Raw genomic sequence first — 20,606 nt, 5'->3', positions numbered from 1 at the left:
TGCAGTGAGCTGAGATCGTGACACTGCACTCCAGCTTGGCAACAGTGAGACTCCATTTCCAAAAAAGAAAAAAGAAGAAATCTTCCAGTCTATAAGAAGAAATCTCTTACAGAACTTTGATAGAAAGTTGGGTCTTCTCCCTCCCCTGTCTTCTTCTTCTTCTTCCTCTTCCTCTTCTTCTTCTTCTTCTCTTCTTCTTTCTTCTTCTTCTTCTTCTCTTCTTCTTTCTTCTTCTTCTTCTTCTTTCTTCTTCTTCTTCCTCTTCTTCTTCTTGTTTTCTTCTTGTTCTCTTCTTCTTCTTCCTCTTCCCCTTCTTCTCCTTCTCCTTCTTCTTCTTCCTCCTCCCCTTCTTCTCCTTCTCCTTCTTCCTCCTCCCCTTCTTCTCCTTCTCCTTCTCCTTCTTCCTCTTCTTCCTCATAAGGAAACCAAACGTTTATACTTGTTACACCCTCTGAAGCTGAAAGCAATGAAGAATGAACACATACAGCAGTTGCTAGGTGCATTTCTGTTTAGGAATTGCCTTAACTTTGGGTTTCTATTGACAGAACCAGGGAGGAGGTTGCCTCAGACCTTCCTGAAGCTCCATCGTCCCCTGGCTGAGCAGACCACAGCTAATTTTAAGTGGCAAAAGAAATGCAAACAAATTCCTCCAGGATGAGAAGTGTAATTTCTGGCTAAAACAGTGCTCTCACATGGGGTATATGAGCACATTCAACCACACTAGAATAGAACCTGAGGGTGTGCACATGGTGCCAACTGCTGGAAAGCTTTCAGTTAGATAAGAATGGAAGAATGCCTGAGTTTTTAGATAATTTTAGACATTGGGATATGGTTAACAGGTTGTGTTCAGGGCCTACTCTTGATATTGTCTAAATAAGAACAAAACTGCCTAAAGAGAACATCTACATCCTAAACGACAAAACATATTATCTGGGTGAAAGGATGATTTAACTCATGAAACTCAAGAACACAAGAACAACTTGTGTTCGTTTCCTTGAACACAGTCGCTAGAAGGGCAAAGCATTTTTCCACATAAAACATTACAATTTTCCCACTACTCCAAAGGAATCCAGTAAATAATTGTACAGTGAAAGGGCCTGGATCAAAACTGGAAGTGACACCGGCCCCCGACGAACACAAGTCACAGGTCTCTGTGCAGATCCCAGGTTTGAGTCGTCCAAGAACGCACCACCCCCGCCGGCCTGTGGTTTCATCTTTCCCCAATGGGAATGGCCGGAGGGTCCAAGCTGCTTTACAGAAGACTGTTCCATCTGGTAAGCCCGCTGTTGAGCTAAGCCAAGATAACAACACGAAAAGTGGTCAAAGCCAAGGTTTCCTCGCGCTGCCTTTGTCTTCTTCCCACGGCCTGGCCTGAGCCCTGTGGCCGGGCCCCACGAGGCGAGTTCTTCGCGGGGCCTCCCCACCCAAGCTGGGGCAAGTCCGCTGCCCATCCAGAGGCGAAGAGCTCCGGGGCTGACTCCAAGGCAGTACTTTGCTAGGGGTCCCGGTAGGTGTTCTCATGCTGCTCCGGAATGAGGCCCTGCATTCGGCCAGGCACCACTCCAAGGGATCCTCGAGAGCAAGGGCCATGAAGAGTCTCTGGAACGCCACCGCTGCGCGGTTAGAAGCGCTCCGGGAGAAGCTACCTCTGGGCTGCAGGCAGCGGGAGACGCAGTCCAGGAGGCGTTGCAGCAGCCGTCGGGCCAGCAGCCTTTGCGGCAGTGTTGCTTTATGCTAGGGACGTTGACTTGACCGCAGCCATGCGCCTCCAAATCCTTTCTCTCCCAAACGCAGCCTAGTTCACCCGTGAGGACGTGCTTCCTTTGACTGGAGTTGCGGCATTGGCTGCTCAGGAGACTGCTATTGCCCAGGTTAAACTGCACTTTCCAAGGGATGGGCTGATCGTGGTCTTGAACCTGAAGGAGATTCCTATCTCTCACTGCCCTCTCCTCCTCTTCCGCAGAAGCCAGGGCACACGGTGCCCGCCAGGTTCACCATCTCGCGCGCACGCGTGGGGGGCAGAACGCGACAGGTGCAGACCCAGGTGCATGGCCCCTTCACGCCCCGCATCCCCACCCTCCAGGCGGGCGCCGCCCCGCGTGGGCAGTTGACGTGTTTTTCCTTCAGCATTTTGAATACGTCATCCCACTGCCTTCTGTTCCCCATTTCTGATTTTTAAAAAATTAACCATTAATCTCATTGAGGATCACAGGTAGTGATAAATCACTTCTCTCTTGCTGCTTTCAAGATTCTCTCTTTGTCTTTGTTTTTGCCAGTTTGTTTATGAGGTGCAGAGGTGTGGATCTCTGAGTTTATTGTACTTGGAGATCACTGAGCTTCTTGTGTGTAGAGATGAAAGTTTTTCATCAAATTTGTGGGGGTTTAGCCCTTATTTCTTCATATATTTTTACCATCCCTTTCCCTCATCTCCTTCCGGGACTCTCATTATACATATTGTGTATGCTTGATCGTGTGCCACAGATTTCTTAGGCTCTGTTTCTTTTTCTTTATTCTTTTTTCTTTCTATTCCTTAGACTGTATATTTTCAATTGACCTACCTTTAAGTTCACTGATTCTTTTACCAGCCCAAATATCCCATTCAGCCTCTCTAGTGAACTTTTTTCGATTCAGTTATTATCTTCAGCTCTAGAATTTATATTGATTTTTTGTATAATTCTATCTCTTGTTGATATTCTCTATTTGATGAAACATTATTCTCACACTTTCCTTTAGTTCTTTAGATATGGTTTCCTTAGTTCTTTATATTTAAAATAGCTTCAGTATTATTTAGTAAGGACAATGTATAGACTTCCTCAAGGACAGTTTCTACTGACTGCTTTGTACCCCTATACATGGACCATATTTTCTTGTTTCTTTGAATGTTGAAACTGGACATTTCAAATGATGTAATGTGGCTGCTCTGAAATTCAGGTTCTCTCCAATCCCTGGGATTTCTTTTTGTTGCCATTTATTGTTGTTCTTGCTGCTGCTGTTTGTTTGTTTTAGTGACTTTCCTGAATTAATATTGTAGACTCTGCCTTTTTGTCGTAAATGACCACAGAAGTCTCTGCTCAGTTAGCTCAGTGGGCAGCTCACAATTGTGCACAGATTTTCTTAACTGTCTGAAGCCAGTAAGTCTCCCAGTCATTGCCAAGGGGCTGTGATTACGTTTTGGGAAATGCCTTCTATGCTCAGCCAAGTAATTGACAGCTCTGCCTTAGGCTCTCCTTTTTGCTCTTCAGAACCTCAATATCAGCCAGAAGTGACAGCTTAGAGCTTCTCAGCTCCTTCCTGAACACATGCACAGCCCTGGGCATTTGCACAACCCTGTTCATGCAAGTGGCCTTCCAGGTCCCCAGGATGTGTCAGAGTTTTTCAAAGCCTCCTTTGGACATCTCAGTCTCCAGCTTTTCCCTTTGGGTTTTTATGGTCAGCTTGTCATTTGCCCCAATTATTATCATCACCTCAGGCAGCAGTGATGCTAAACCATCACCACTGATTGTTTTTGACAAATGTTACTGATGAAAAGGTTATTTGCACTGGGCAAGCTCTGAGTCAGACAAAATAAAGACAACTCTTATGAGTAGGGAATGACTAGCAGGTCAAACAATGGCATTTCTCTGGGAATGGGTCTTTGGAGAAGCTGCAGCCACATTCTGGCCCCTCCACTGGCTGCTGGGCTGCTGTCTTTTACCTCTGCTGTGGGCTGTTGGCTTCCAACGCTACTGCCAAGCTGTACAGGGAAGACAGAAAAAGTGCTCATTAAAATGTTACAAAGCTTGCTGTTCTTACCACAACTCAGTGTTTTTCTTGAGTAATGCTTTCCAGATTGTGACAAGCTTTTTTAGTTTCCAGAGTTCTGAAAAAGTTAATTTTCATGATTCTTAGCAGTGTTATTATTAGTTTTATAAACAGAAGGAGAGGGGTTTGAGATCCTTGCTGCACCATCCCCACTGACATCCTCTTCACATGCTGGTAGAACTATATTAGAGTTATAATTTTTGTTTTAGTTGTCAAACAAACTAGAAAACTTAGGAGAAGAAAAGACTATTGGGCTTAACCGTATCTTTGTTCATCATGTTCTTGCTTCCTTCCTGATGTTCGCAGATTTTTCTTATCATTTCCTGTTTAGAGAACTTCCTATAGCCAATCTTTTAGGGTAGGTCTGCTGGCAACAAATTCTCTTAGCTTTCCTTCATCTTTCATGTTTTGATTTTCCCTTCATTCTTGAAGGATATTTTCACTGAATATAAGATTCTGGGTTGACAGTTCTCTTTTTCAGCACTTGTTATGCTGCTTCTTTCTAGTGTTGGAGGTTTGATCTTGATTAATCTATTGTCATTTGAACTGTTTTTCCCTGTGGGTAAGGAGGTGTTTTTCTCTCTTGTTGCTTTCAAGACTTTTCTGTCTTCAGTTTTCAGAAGTTTGACTGGGGTGTGCCTTGGTGTGGATCTCTTTGGGTTTATCCTGTTTGGGGTTCACTCAACTTGAGTTTTGTAGGTTTCTGGACTTCACCAAATTTTGGAAGTTTTCAACCATTATTTCTTTTTTTTATTTTATTTTATTTTATTATTATACTTTAAGTTTTAGGGTACATGTGCACAATGTGTAGGTTTGTTACATATGTGTACATGTGCCATGTTGGTGTGCTGCACCCATTAACTTGTCATTTAACATTAGGTATATCTCCTAATGCTATCCCTCCCCCCTCCCCCAACCCCACAACAGTCCCCGGAGTGTGATGTTCCCCTTCCTGTGTCCATGTGTTCTCATTGTTCAATTTCCACCTGTGAGTGAGAACATGCGGTGTTTGGTTTTTTGTCCTTGTGATAGTTTGCTGGGAATGATGGTTTCCAGTTTCATCCATGTCCCTAAAAAGGACATGAACTCTTCATTTTTTATGGCTGCATAGTATTCCATGGTGTATATGTGCCACATTTTCTTAATCCAGTCTATCATTGTTGGACATTTGGCTTGGTTCCAAGTCTTTGCTATTGTGAATAGTGCCTCAATAAATATACGTGTGCATGTGTCTTTATAGCAGCATGATTTATAATCCTTTGGGTATATACCCAGTAATGGGATGGCTGGGTCAAATGGTATTGCTAGTTCTAGATCCCTGAGGAATCGCCACACTGACTTCGACAATGGTTGAACTAGTTTACAGTCACACCAACCAGGTAAAAGTGTTCCTATTTCTCCATATCCTCTCCAGCACCTGTTGTTTCCTGACTTTTTAATGATCACCATTCTAACTGGTGTGAGATGGTATCTCATTGTGGTTTTGATTTGCATTTCTCTGATGGCCAGTGATGAAGAGCATTTTTTCATGTGTCTTTTAGCTGCATAAATGTCTTCTTTTGAGAAGTGTCTGTTCATATCCTTTGCCCACTTTTTGATGGGGTTGTTTTTTTTTTTATTGTAAATTTGTTTGAATTCATTGTAGATTCTGGATATTAGCCCTTTGTCAGATGAGTAGATTGCAAAAATTTTCTCCCATTCTGTAGGTTGGCTGTTCACTCTGATGGTAGTTTCTTTTGCTTTGCAGAAGCTCTTTAGTTTAATTAGATCCCATTTGTCAATTTTGGCTTTTGTTGCCATTGCTTTTGGTGTTTTACACATGAAGTCCTTGCCCATGCCTATGTCCTGAATGGTATTGCCTAGGTTTTCTTCTAGAGTTTTTATGGTTTCAGGTCTAACATTTAAGTCTTTAATCCATCTTGAATTACTTTTTGTATAAGGTGCAAGGAAGGGAATCCAGTTTCAGCTTTCTACATATGGCTAGCCAGTTTTCCCAGCACCATTTATTAAATAGGGAATTGTTTCCCCATTTCTTGTTTTTGTCAGGTTGTCAAAGATCAGATGGTTGTAGATAGGCAGCATTATTTCTGAGGGCTCTGTTCTGTTCCATTGGCTATGTCTCTGTTTTGGTACCAGTACCATGCTGTTTTGGTTACTGTAGCCTTGTAGTATAGTTTGAAGCCAGGTAGCATGATGCCTTCAGCTTTGTTCTTTTGGCTTAGGATTGACTTGGCGATGCAGGCTCTTTTTTGGTTCCATACGAACTTTAAAGTAGTTTTTTCCAATTCTGTGAAGAAAGTCATTGGTAGATTGATGGGGATGGCATTGAATCTATAAATTATCTTGGGCAGTATGGCCATTTTCATGATATTGATTCTTCCTACCCATGAGCATGGAATGTTCTTCCATTTGTTTGCATCCTCTTTTATTTCACTGAGCAGTGGTTTGTAGTTGTCCTTGAAGAGGTCCTTCACATCCCTTGTAAGTTGGATTCCTAGGTATTTTATTCTTTTTGAAGCAGTTGTGAATGGCAGTTCACTCATGATTTGGCTCTCTGTTTGTCTGTTGTTAGTGTACAGGAATGCTTGTGATTTTTGCACATTGATTTTGTATCCTGAGATTTTGCTGAAGTTGCCTATCAGCTTAATGAGATTTTGGGCTGAGACAGTGGGGTTTTCTAGATATACAATCATGTCATCTGCAAACAGGGACAATTTGACTTCCTCTTTTCCTAATTGAATTCCCTTTATTTCCTTCTCCTGCCTGATTGCCCTGGCCAGAACTTCCAACACTATGTTGAATAGGAGGGGTGAGAGACGGCATCCCTGTCTTGTGCCGGTTTTCAAAGGGAATGCTTCCAGTTTTTGCCCATTCAGTATGATATTGGCTGTGGGTTTGTCATAGATAGATAGCTCTTATTGTTTTGAGATTCATCCCATCAATACCTAATTTATTGAGAGTTTTTAGCATGAAGGGCTGTTGAATTTTGTCAAAGGCCTTTTCTGCATCTATTGAGATAATCATATGGTTTTTGTCATTGTTTCTGTTTATATGCTGGATTACGTTTGTTGATTTTCATATGTTGAACCAGCCTTGCATCCCAGGGATGAAACCCACTTGATCATGGTGGATAAGCTTTTTGATGTGCTGCTGGATTCGATTTGCCAGTATTTTATTGAGGATTTTTGCATCAATGTTCATCAGGGATATTGTTCTAAAATTCTCTTTTTTTGTTGTGTCTCTGCCAGGCTTTGGTATCAGGTAATGCTGGCCTCATAAAATGAGTTAGGGAGGTTTCCTTCTTTTTCTATTGATTGAAATAGTTTCAGAAGGAATGGTACCAGCTCCTCCTTGCACCTCTGGTAGAATTTGGCTGTGAATCCATCTGGTCCTGGACTTTTTTTGGTTGGTAAGCTATTAATTATTGCCTCAATTTGAGAGCCTGTTATTGGTCTATTCAGAGATTCAACTTCTTCCTGGTTTAGTCTTGGGAAGGTGTATGTGTCGAGGAATTTATCCATTTCTTCTAGATTTTCTAGTTTATTTGCATAGAGGTGTTTATAGTATTCTCTGATGGTAGTTTGTATTTCTGTGGGATTGGTGGTGATATCCCCTTTATCATTTTTTATTGTGTCTATTTGGTTCTTCTCTCTTTTCTTCTTTATTAGTCTTGCTAGCAGTCTATCAATTTTGTTGATCTTTTCAAAAAACCAGCTCCTGGATTCATTGATTTTTTGAAGGGTTTTTTGTGTCTCTATTTCATTCAGTTCTGCTCTGATCTTAGTTATTTCTTGCCTTCTGCTAGCTTTTGAATGTGTTTGCTCTTGCTTCTCTAGTTCTTTTAATTGTGATGTTAGGGTGTCAATTTTAGATCTTTCGTGCTTTCTCTTGTGGGCATTTAGTGCTATAAATTTCCCTCTACACACTGCTTTGAATGTGTCCCAGAGATTCTGGTATGTTGTGTCTTTGTTCTCGTTGGTTTCAAAGAACATCTTTATTTCTGCCTTCATTTCGTTATGTACCCAGTAGTCATTCAGGAGCAAGTTGTTCAGTTTCCATGTAGTTGAGCGGTTTTGAATGAGTTTCTTAATCCTGAGTTCTAGCTTGATTGCACTGTGGTCTGAGAGACAGTTTCTTATAACTTCTGTTCTTTTACATTTGCTGAGGAGTGCTTTACTTCCAACTATGTGGTCAATTTTGGAAAAAGTGCAGTGTGGTGCTGAGAAGAATGTATATTGTGTTGATTTGGGGTGGAGAGTTCTGTAGATGTCTGTTAGGTCCATTTGGTGCAGAGCTGAGTTCAATACCTGGATATCCCTGTTAACATGCTGACTCGTTGATCTGTCTAATGTTGACAATGGGGTGTTAAATTCTCCCATTATTATTGTGTGGGAGTCAAAGTCTCCTTGTAGGTCACTAAGGACTTGCTTTATGAATCTGGGTGCTCCTGTTTTGGGTGCATATATATTTAGGATCGTTAGCTCTTCTTGTTGAATTGATCCCTTTACCATTATGTAATGGCCTTCTTTGTCTCTTTTGATCTTTGTTGGTTTAAAGTCTGTTTTATCAGAGACTAAGATTGCAACCCCTGCCTTTTTTTGTTTTCCATTTGCTTGGTAGATCTTCCTCTATCCCTTTATTTTGAGCCTATGTGTGTCTCTGCACGTGAGATGGGTTTCCTGAATACAGCAGACTGATGAGTCTTGACTGTTTATCCAATTTGCCAGTCTGTGTGTTTTAATTGGAGAATTTAGCCCATTTACATTTAAAGTTAATCTTGTTATGTGTGAATTTGATCCTGTCATTATGATGTTAGCTGGTTATCTTGCTTGTTAGTTGATGCAGTTTCTTCCTAGCCTCCATGGTCTTTACAATTTGGCATGTTTTTGCAGTGGCTGGTACTGGTTGCTCCTTTCCATGTTTAGTGCTTCCTTCAGGAGCTCTTTTAGGGCAGGCCTGGTGGTGACAAAATCTCTCAGCATTTGCTTGTCTGTAAAGGATTTTATTTCTCCTTCACTTATGAATCTTAGTTTGGCTGGATATGAAATTCTGGGTTGAAAATTCTTTTCTTTAAGAATGTTGAATATTGGCCCCCACTCTCTTCTGGCTTGTAGAGTTTCTGCCAAGAGATGAGCTGTTAGTCTGATGGGCTTCCCTTTGTGGGTAACCCGACCTTTCTCTCTGGCTGCCCTTAACATTTTCTCCTTCATTTCAACTTTGGTGAATCTGACAATTATGTGTCTTGGAGTTGCTCTTCTCGAGGAGTATCTTTGTGGCATTCTCTGTATTTCCTGAATTTGAATGTTGGCCTGCCTTGCTAGATTGGGGAAGTTCTCCTGGATAATATCCTGCAGAGTGTTTTCCAACTTGGTTCCATTCTCCCCGTCACTTTCAGGTACACCAATCAGATGTAGATTTTGTCTTTTCACATAGTCCCATATTTCTTGGAGGCTTTGTTTGTTTCTTTTTATTCTTTTTTCTCTAAACTTCTCTTCTCACTTCATTTCATTCATTTCATCTTCCATCACTGATACCCTTTCTTCCAGTTGATTGAATTGGCTACTGAGGCTTGTGCATTCATCACGTAGTTCTCGTGCCTTGGTTTTCAGCCCCATTCGGTCCTTTAAGTACTTCTCAGCATTGGTTATTCTAGTTAGCCATTCATCTAATTTTTTTTCAAGGTTTTTAACTTCTTTGCCACGGGTTCAAACTTCCTCCTTTAGTTCAGAGTAGTTTGATCTTCTGAAGCCTTCTTCTCTCAACTCGTCAAAGTCATTCTCCATCCAGCTTTGTTCCATTGCTGGTGAGGAGCTGCGTTCCTTTGGAGGAGGAGAGGTGCTCTGATTTTTAGAGTTTCCAGTTTTTCTGCTCTGTTTTTTCCCCATCTTTGTGGATTTATCTACCTTTGGTCTTTGATGATGGTGACGTACAGATGGGGTTTTGGTGTGGATATCCCTTCTGTTTGTTAGTTTTCCTTCTAACAGTCAGGACCCTCAGCTGCAGGTCTGTTGGCGTTTGCTGGAGGTCAACTCCAGACCCTGTTTGCCTGGGTATCAGCAGTGGAGGCTGCAGAACAGCAGATACTGGTGAGCAGCAAATGTTGCTGCCTGATCGTTCCTCTGGAAGTTTTGTCTCAGAGGAGTACCTGGCCGTGTGAGGTGTCAGTCTGCCCCTACTGGGAGGTGCCTCCCAGTTAGGCTTCTTGGGGGTCAGGGACCCACTTAAGGAGGCAGTCTGTCCGTTCTCACATCTCCAGCTGCGTGCTGGGAGAACCACTACTCTCTTCAAAGCTGTCAGATGGGAACATTTAAGTCTGCAGAGGATCCTGCTGCCTTTGTTTGGCTATTCCCTGCCCCTAGAGGTGGAGTCTACAGAGGCAGGCAGGCCTCCTTGAGCTGCGGTGGGCTCCACCCAGTTCAAGCTTCCTGGCTGCTTTGTTTACCTACTCAAGCCTTGGCAATGGTGGGCGCCCCTCCCCCAGCCTCACTGCTGCCTTGTAGTTTGATCTCAGACCACTGTGCTAGCAATGAGTGAGGCTCAGTGGGCGTAGGACCCTCCGAGCCAGGCACAGGATATAATCTTCTGGTGTGCCGTTTGCTAAGACCGTTGGAAAAGTGCAGTCTTAGGGTGGGAGTGACCTGATTTTCCAGGTGCCATCTGTCACCCCTTTATTTGACTAGGAAAGGGAATTCCCTGACCCCTTGCACTTCCCAGGTGAGGCGATGCCTCACCCTGCTTTGGCTCACGCTGGGTGTGCTGCACCCACTGTCCTGCACCCACTGTCCAACACTCCCCAGAGAGATGAGCCCGGTACCTCAGTTGGAAATGCAGAAATCACCTGTCTTCTGCATCGCTCACACTGGGAGCTCTAGACTGGAGCTGTTCCTATTCAGCCATCTTGGCTCCACCCAACAATAAATATTCTTAACACTTGTAAGAGCCTTGTAATCACATGAACTACTTTGAAAAATCTATTTTTATTTATATATGTATTTTTGCCATCTACATATTTTTGCCACAGGGAAGTTTGATAAATATAGCAATAAAAGACTTTCAGCAATTAAAAAATATATTAGGATAAAATTCAAAGAGGGAAGTGGGAAATGGAAATACAATGTAAGGACAAAAAGGAACAGTGTTAAGTTTCCAGCTATTAAAGATTTAAGTTCATATATATATATATATATATTTTTTTTTTTTTTTTAAAAAAACAGAGTCTCCCTCTGTCACCCAGGTTGGAGTGCAATGGCATGATCTTGGCTCACTGCAGCCTCTGCCTCCCAGGTTCAAGCTAGTCTCCTGCCTCAGTCTCCCACGTAATTGGGACTGCAGGCACACACCACCATGGCAGGCTAATTTTTGTATTTTTAGTAGAGACAGGGTTTCACCATGTTAGACAAGCTGGTCTCGAACTACTGACCTTGTCAAGTGATCCACCCACCTCGGCCTCCCAATGTGCTGGGATTACAGGCTTGAGCCACTGCACCTGGCCTCAAATATATTTTTAAATAGGTGATGATGACTATCAAATTGCAAGATACTTAAATTCTATTACATACATTTTTTAAAGTGTTATAATATGTTTACTTTTTTTTTTAACCTTTTAAAAAGTCAGTTTATTGAAGTTTAATTTCCATACAGTAAAATTTACCTTTTTATATGTAGTTGGATAAATTTTGGCAAACACATGTAGTCATGTAAAGACCTCTACAATAACAAGATATACATTTACAGCATCCCCCCAATATTCTTCCTCACTTCTCTTTTTTTATTTTATTTTATTTTATTTATGAAGTATTTATTGATGATTCTTGGGTGTTTCTCGGAGAGGGGGATATGGCAGGGTCATAGGATAATAGTGGAGAGAAGGTCAGGAGATAAACACATGAACAAAGGTCTCTGGTTTTCCTAGGCAGAGGTCCCTGCGGCCTTCTGCAGTGTTTGTGCCCCTGGGTACTTGAGATTAGGGAGTGGTGATGACTCTTAAAGAGCATGCTGCCTTCAAGCATCTGTTTAACAAAGCACATCTTGCACCGCCCTTAATCCATTTAACCCTGAGTTGACACAGCACTTGTTTCAGAGAGCACGGGGCTGGGGGAAAGGCCATAGATCAACAGCATCCCAAGGCAGAAGAATTTCTCCTAATCAGAACAAAATGGAGTCTCCTATGCCCACCTCTTTCTACACAGACACAGTAACAATCTGATCTCTCCTTCCTTTCCCCACACTTCCCCCCCTTCTTTTCAACAAAACCACCATCGTCCTCATGGCCCATTCCCGATGGTCGCTGTCTCTTCGGAGCTGTTGGGTACACCTCCCAGACAGGGCGGCCGGGCAGAGGCGCTCCTCACCTCCCAGACAGGGCGGCCGGGCAGAGGCGCTCCTCACCTCCCAGACGGGGCGGCCGGGCAGAGGCGCTCCTCACCTCCCAGATGGGGCCGCCGGGCAGAGGTGCTCATCACTTCCCAGATGGGGTGGCCGGGCAGAGGCGCTCCTCACTTCCTCCCAGACGGGGTGGCAGCCAGGCAGAGGCGCTCCTCACCTCCCAGACGGGGCGGCCGGGCAGAGGCGCTCCTCACTTCCCAGAGGGGGCCGCCGGGCAAAGGCGCTCCTCCCTTCCCAGACCGGGCGGCCGGGCAGAGGCGCTCCTCACTTCCCAGATGGGGCGGCCGGGCAGAGACGATCCTCACTTCCTCCCAGACGGGGTGGCAGCCAGGCAGAGGCGCTCCTCGCCTCCCAGACAGGGCGGCCGGGCAGAGGCGCGCCTCACTTCCCAGACTGGGTGGCCGGGCAGAGGCGCTCCTCACTTCCCAGACAGGGCGGCCGGGCAGAGGCTCTCCTCACCTCCCAGACGGGGTGGCCAGGCAGAGGCGCTCCTCACTTCCCATATGGGGTGGCGGCCGGGCAGAGGCGCTCCTCACTTCCCAGATGGGGCAGCCAGGCAGAGGCGCTCCTCACTTCCTCCCAGACGGGGTGGCGGCCAGGCAGAGGTGCTCCTCACCTCCCAGATGGGGCGGCCGGGCAGAGGTGCTCCTCATCTCCCAGATGGGGCAGCCGGGCAGAAGTGCTCCTCACTTCCTCCCAGATGGGGTGGCGGCCAGGCAGAGGCGCTCCTCACCTCCCAGACGGGGTGGCCAGGCAGAGGCGCTCCTCACTTCCCATATGGGGTGGCGGCCGGGCAGAGGCCCTCCTCACTTCCCAGATGGGACAGCCGGGCAGAGGTGCTCCTCACTTCCTCCCAGACGGGGTGGCGGCCAGGCAGAGGCGCTCCTCACCTCCCAGACGGGGCGGCCGGGCAGAGGCGCTCCTCACTTCCCAGATGGGGCAGCCGGGCAGAGGCGCTCCTCACTTCCTCCCAGACGGGGTGGCGGCCGGGCAGAGGCGCTCCTCACCTCCCAGATGGGGCAGCCGGGCAGAGGCGCTCCTCACTTCCCAGATGTTGGGCGACTGGGCAGAGGTGCTCCTCACTTCCCAGATGGGGCAGCCGGGCAGAGGCGCTCCTCACTTCCTATATGGGATGGCGGCCGGGCAGAGACGTTCCTCACTTCCCAGATGGGGCGGCCGGGCAGAGGGGCTCCTCACACCCCAGACGATGGGTGGCCAGGCAGAGACGCTCCTCACTTCCTAGATGGGGTGGTGGCGGGGCAGAGGCTGTAATCTTAGCACTTTAAGAGGCCAAGGCAGGAGGCTGGTAGGTGGAGGTTGTAGCGAGCTGAGATCACGCCACTGCACTCCAGCCTGAGCACCATTGAGCACTGAGTGAGTGAGACTCCGTCTGCAATCCCAGCACCTCGGGAGGCCGAGGCAGGCAGATCACTCGAGGCCAGGAGCTGGAGACCAGCCCGGTCAACACAGCGAAACCCCGTCTCCACCAAAAATACAAAAACCATTCAGGGTGGCGGTGCGCGCCTGCAATCCCAGGCCCTCTCCCAGGAGAGTCACAGGAGCCCGAGGCAGGGAGGTTGCAGCGAGCCGAGATCACGGCAGTACAGTCCAGCTTCGGCGACAGAGGGAGACCGAAAAAAGGAGAGGGAGACCAAAGAAGGGAGAGGGAGAGGGAGAGGAAGGGGGAGGGGGAGGGAGAGGGAGAGGGAGAGGGAGAGGGAGAGGGAGAATATGTTTACTTTAAATGACTAATACATATGTGAATTACATCCCTTGTAATTATAAAATATAAGATAAAATAATTAAAATGTCATCTTTAAAATGTGCATCATTTTCAAAATTCCTGGGGAACATGCAAAAGGGTTAATTCTGAAGGCCACGGCTTGGGGGTGCCTCAGGCCTCTGCTCTCCACCTCCCCAGCTGCCTCTCTGGATCACACCTTTAGCCCCTTTTACCTGGACTATAGCACAACCCCTCAGAGCATCTCCTTGGCTGGAAAGACCTGAGCATGCTACCTGGGAATCTCCTACAAACAAATCTTGTCACAGGGCCCCTTCTTCAAAATCTCTGTTGATGTCATCCCACCTATGGCTTATTGCTGACAGGACTCTGAGCTGAGTCAACTTTAAATCAAGCCATTAATTTAAGCCATAGCCATTAGTTTGAGATGAAGCCGTCAGAGGGTATTGACTTGGATTTTACTCTATCTTCCTCAATAAAGAGCTCCACATTTAGATGGCATAGAACACAGGAAGCAAACCAACCGCCCTGGGGCCACGTCAGGCCTGCAGGTGTGTTTGGCTTGAAAATCAATGTGCTTTTCAGTACCTGGCAGGAGCACACTGGGCCAGCGATCCCATGCAGCCATTCAACTCGGGTGCAGTTATCACTGTCTTGTGGAGGGGCTGCCCTGCCTGCTTCCCTAAGTGTGTGTTATTGCCAGGCACCTGCAGGCAATTGTATCTGAGACCTGAAACAGAGTTTTTTCTGTGGTGTGTATTAACTACATGACGGTATCATTGTGTCATAGACAACTTAAAGCATCTAATGTTAGGGCACAATAAAATAATATTGATGATCAAATTTAAAACAAAAACACTCACATCCCATTTTTCCAAAGGATTCCTTCTGGATCATCATCATCTCTGGCTCCTGGTTGCTCTCCCCTCCTCATCCCCTGGCTCAGACTCCCTGTGCCATCTCTAAGGTTTGGCTGCTTTATTTACACAGGGCCCCAGGAAGTGTGGACAAAGACAAAATCTCTGGAGGGCTGAAGCATTTGTGCCACGAGCAGGTCATCCTCAGAAGGACCTGAACTACAGAAGAAGGAAGAGCACTTTGGGGGATCTTGCAGCTGGACTGCCTCACAGGAAGGGCTGGGACAGGGGCCCGTCTGCAGAGCGTATGGCAGACGAGGCCTCTTGGGTACTGAGGGATCCGACTTGCGCCCGGCTCCAGGTGTCTAGGGTCTGGGACCTCTGTCATGGAATACAGGTGCCAGACAGGGCATATTAGAAGCTGAGGACCCAGAGGTCCCCTTGACTGTTACAGGTCAGCTCTGGGTGGGGTTATTTCTAGGATTAGTTACACCATGCCCAAAATAATGAAACCAGTACACTTCTGGTCAAGCTCTCATGTGCTTCGGGAATCTCAGCCAGCAGGCCACTCCTGCTGCCCACCCCACTTGATTGAAATTACAGAGACAAAGGATGCTCTTCCCCATCCATGTTCACAGCAGCACCGTCCACAGTAGCCAAAATATGGAAGCACCCAAGCGTCATCACAGATGCTTATCACGGAGAAGCAAAATGTGCTGTACCCCTACAACGGAATATGATTCAACCTCAAAAAGGAAGGAGGTTCCGAAACATGCTACAACATGGATGAACCTTGAGACCACGATGCTTAGTGAAATATGCCTGTCACAGAAGGACAGAGACAGGGCCAGGCACGGTGGCTGATGCCTGTAATCCCAGCACTTTGGGAGGCTGAGGCAGGCAGATCACCTGTGGTCAGGAGTTCAATACCAGCCTGGGCAACATGGCAAAACCCTGGCTCTACTAAAAATACAAAAATTAGCTGGTCATGTTGGTGCCTGTAGTCCCAGCTACTCGGGAGGCTGAGGCAGGAGAATCGCTTGAACCCGGGAGGCGGAGGTTGCGGTGAGCCAAGATCGCACCACTACACTCCAGCCTGGGTGAGAGTGAGACTCTGTCTCAAAAAAAAGAAAAAAGAAGAAGAAGGACAGAGACGGCATGATTCCACTTACAAGGTCCCGACAATACCGAGAGTGATAGAGACAGAAAGTAGAATAGCACTGTTTCAGTCTTGCAAGCCGAAAAGGGTGCTGTGGATGGATGGTGATCATGTTTGCACAACATTACGAATGTATTTAATACCACTGAACTGCACACTTAAAAATGGCTAGGATTGTAAATTTTATGTGATATATATTTTACCATAATTTAAAAATTGGAAAAAAACAAAGATTATCAAATTGAGGGAAACAACGTTCAACTTCATTTAGTAGCAAAGAAAACTAAGTCTAACAAGAAAAATTACAACTGAGAAGAGTGTGTATTTGTATGTGATTCAGAGGACAGAAATGGACCCAAAGAGTAGAATTTAGAGGGACTCTGAGATCAGCTCAACACAAAGAGTGTTCTGGCGTTCACTCGTCCAACAGATCCGTACCAAGCACCTCTGTGTGCCAGGCCCTGGAGAGGCAGTGGGAGTGGAACAGAAGGTCCTGCCTGGGGATGGCCAGCTGGACTGCCCCACCAAGGGCCACTGCCCATCACTGCAGGAAGAACCTGGATGCCTGTCTCAGGAGAGTGCCATGCAGCGAGTTCCAGATTTACAGGCAGGTGAGCTGGGTCCAATCTGAGGCTCCTGCGAACCCAAGGGGTAGTGGATGATAGTGTTTGTGCTTCTTAGGTACTCACAGCTCCACGCTCAAAAGAGGGAAAACATCTTTCACCTCGCCCTTTGCTCAGCCACTTAAATTTACATAGAGACCTACAGTGTTTATGACAGAAATGATCGTTGGAAAGACAGTAACAAGCTATATTGCATCAGGTTCCCCAACCCTGCACCAAGAAGGGCAGACCAGCTCCAGACACTCCTGCCAGAAGTGTGTGACCTCATCATGAGAAAACTACAGACCCACCCAGACTGAGACATTCTGCCTAGTAACTGGCAGCATCCTTCCAAGTCTCGAGGGCATGAAAGAAAAGGGGCAAAATGAGGACTGTTACAGACTGGAGAAGACTGAGGAGACACGAGGGCTGCGTGCAAGGTGGGATCCTGGAAGAGAAACAGGATCACAGCGTGAAAAGTGCTGGAATCCGATAAAGGCTGCCATTCACTCAATGATACTGCACTGTTCATCTCTTAGTTTTCATCATCGTGCTGGGGGGGATCTCTAAAATGTACATACTGTATTGGTGAAAATTCTCTGTACTTTCTTTGCAATTTTCCTGTAAGTCTAAAATTATTTCTAAATAAAAAGCTTTTTAAAAACTCCCACCCCTGGCCTGGCTTGTACCTGTAATCCCAGCTCTTTGGGAGGCCAAGGCAGGAGGATTGCTTGAGCCTAGGAGTTTGCAGCTAGCCTGGGCAACCTGGCAGAACCCCGTCTCTACAAAAAATACAAAAATTATCTGGGTATGGTGGTGCACACCTGTAGTCCCAGCTACTCAGGAGGCTGAGGTCGGAGGATTGCTCGAGCCTAGGACATAGAGGTTAATGAGCCGAGATTGTGCCACTGCACTCCAGTCTGAGCAACAGAGCAAGGCCCTGCCTCAAAATAAAGAAAAAAAGAAAATAAAAATTAAAATCCCCACCCCGAGCCCAGCCCCAGGGGCCCCAACCATCAGGCCAAATGTCTGCATTGGGGTCCACAGTGCTCGTCTGCAGGGCACAAAATGGCCTCCGCACAACCCTTGTCACTTGGAAGGTGTGTGCGTGGCTGTGTATCAGCCGATGCTCCCTGGGTCTCTCTGCTCCTCTGTCTGCTCCCCACTTCAGATGAAATCCCACCCCATGCTTCCCCCTTCAGTGCTGCCTGCACACATCCCCCCAGCAACCCTCCTCTGCACAGGCATGGGTGGGAACCATGTATCTTGTGACCTAGGCTCCTGAGGATACTGAGGAAATGTGAATCCACTTAGATTTTTAAAGGGCTGGGAGGAGAGAGGCATCGGTATTGCCAGAGTGACCTTTGCCCAAGGCCAACCTGACCGAGCCCTGTTGGTTCCAGTGCCTCTACCCTGCCCACCTCTTGGCATAGCACACAAATGCCTGGTATGACGTCTACATCCTCGTCCAGCTTGGCCCTGGACCTGGTGTCTCTGAGCCGGTAATTCTCCTGGCCGGATAACAGGCATTGTGCCACCTGTGGACCCAATGGCCCTGAGACCTCAGGCCCCTCCCTTGCTCACTTGCCTCCTGGCTCCGCCTCCTCTAGTGCTTTTGCCACCTTCGCCCCTGAGTGCCGCCTCTAGTGAGCTGGTTAAACCACTGAGATTCCTGCCCACAGGAAGATGCACCTGCTTCCCTAGTTCTTTCCTTCTCTCTCAGCCACAGCTGAGAGTGCCCAAAGAGAAGTCCTGCCTAATCACTTCCAGGCTGGGGGATGAAGGGCAACTTATTTTGGATCCAATGATGCTGGTAAATCCATGGAGCAGCCAACAGCATTATCAACAGAGAGGCTGCACATCCTGTCCGCAATAGCTATACATAACTTAATTTTACATACAAAACTGTAATTCAAAACTGTTGAGTCAGGAGCCATTTCAGTCATTCTCAACTCTTAAGAGCTTGTTTCTTTCCACCTCCTATCCCTTTACCCTCCCACTCCAACTAAGTGTTTTCTTCCCAGAACTCATTAAATCCTCTTCCACTTTCATTTATTTTCTCATTTTCCCCCACAGCCCTTCTCGCTGGTTTTAATATTTTTGTTTTCTTTTCACCACCCACTATGCAGCCTCTCTGTGATGGTAAGCACTGTTCTTTCCAGAATTCCTAGCTCTTGTCCCCACTTTCGCTTCTCCCCTGTTTCCTCCTGGCTCTCCTGCCCTGATGGCATCATTTGTTGACTTCGGAGGTGTTTACCCTTTTAATCTTCTGAAGTTTGGAAAGGGGATTGCACATTGCCCTCCATGTGTTTTGCGAGAAGACCACATTCGGTGGCAGCTCAGGCACTGCTGAGCGGCCTTTTTGCGATTCAGTTTATCTGTTTGCCTGCTCCTTGGGTTGTTTAGTAAGGCCTCTGTCAGCATGCTTTAGAAAGGGCTGCACGGCTGTCCTGCCACCTACCCCTGGTCCACACTGGGCTCATGGGAAGGCAGCTCAGAGTCTCATCCCTCTCCCCTCCCAAGCACCCCTCCCTTCCAAGCCACACCTGCATTCTGTGAGCCCCATGCAAGATCCAGCTCCATCTGGCTTGTCCCTGTTTGATAACAACTATTTCCCCCATAGACCAATCAGTCTTTCTGTGTAGATGTGGCACTTTCAAGCTTCCATGACAACTTGAACGTGTAGACTTTTATCTTCAAAAATGGTCTTAGGAACCTTCTGCCATACACTATGTCCCCTAGATACAGAGTAATGAGGTCTGTGGTTGCACCTGCTGCAGTGCTGTGTGTAGAAGAGGTACTGCTATTCATGCCCTGCAGACCCCCTCTGGTGCCACATCATGATGCACCTGCCCTCTCCTGTGTGAACAGATACAGACTGAGCACGCAGCCGAGAGTCAGAAGAAAGACCTGGTGCTAGTCCCACAACCTTGCACTTACCGGCGTAGTCCCATATCCTAGTACTTATCGGCCTAGTTACATATCATTATACTTACTGGGCTAGTCCCATATCCTAGTACTTACTGGGCTAGTCCCCCATCCTTGTACTTACCAGCATAGTCCCATATCCTAGTACTTACTGGCCTAGTCACATATCATTATACTTACCGGGCTAGACCCACATCCTAGTACTTACCCGGCTAGTCCCACATCCGTGTACTTACCGGGCTAGTCCCACATCCGTGTACTTACCGGGCTAGTCCCACATCCTTGTACTTACCGGGCTAGTCCCACATCCTAGTACTTACCGGGCTAGTCCCACATCCTTGTACTTACCGGGCTAGTCCCATATCCTTGAACTTACTTAGTGCTCGGAACATCACTTTCTTAATTTTTTCAAATAGGATGACAATAACTCCCATGCTTAATTCACAAGACTATAATGAGAATCACATGAGATAATGTATGTCAGCAAAATATTGCTGAAAATACCCTCCACTCAATTATGTTGCGAACCTGAAAATGCTCTTTAAAAATAATAAACTATTTTTTTTTAAAAGTGGCCCTTGGAGAGGTTAGCCAGTTTTCTTTCCCAGTCTCTGGACTGATTCTGTGGAGAGAGCATGGGAATGACTCAGTGGTGCAGCCCTCAGTGTGTCCCTCCGCCAGGCAGGAAGGGACTCCTCAGGCCCCACAAGGGGCATTACAGGCTGCTGCCCTTCTGCCTGCTGATAACCCAAAAATTAAGGACATTTGGGACACAGACTGCACAAAGGAAATGCTGGCTAATGAGAAACACAAATGTAAACACCATAAATCAAAGTGCCTTCTCTAAGTGGATGAGTGCAGTTAGGAGGATTAAGGCCCAGGCCAGAGCCAGACGAGGCCTGACCTGGGGGGGGGACACTTCTCACACCAGGGACAGTGACCACATGGGAGGAGAGAGGTGTCCCAGCACAGGTAGGGCCACCACCCACTGTGGCCATAACTGAGTGAGGTCAGACTCAGAAAAATGTGGATGTCTATACAATAGAGTCAGCAGACTTTACTCACTGGACAAATAATTTCTTCATAATCAGGATAATTTTATCCATCACCTCTTAAGGGTAAGACATGAATGG

General features: G+C 46.6%; 1 pseudogene; it reads right to left on the bottom strand.

The window, feature by feature from the left end:
* Positions 1–1,495: 1,495 nt before the first annotated feature.
* On the bottom strand, positions 1,496–19,907 carry LOC100450992 (SREBP regulating gene protein-like; annotated as a pseudogene).
* Between the last annotated feature and the right edge of the window lie 699 nt (positions 19,908–20,606).

This window comes from Pongo abelii, chromosome 8 (genome assembly GCF_028885655.2).
Source record: "Pongo abelii isolate AG06213 chromosome 8, NHGRI_mPonAbe1-v2.0_pri, whole genome shotgun sequence".
Classification (NCBI taxonomy): Eukaryota; Metazoa; Chordata; class Mammalia; order Primates; family Hominidae; genus Pongo; species Pongo abelii.
Note: the sequence above shows the minus strand (reverse complement) of the source record. Positions and strands in the feature narration are given on the sequence as shown.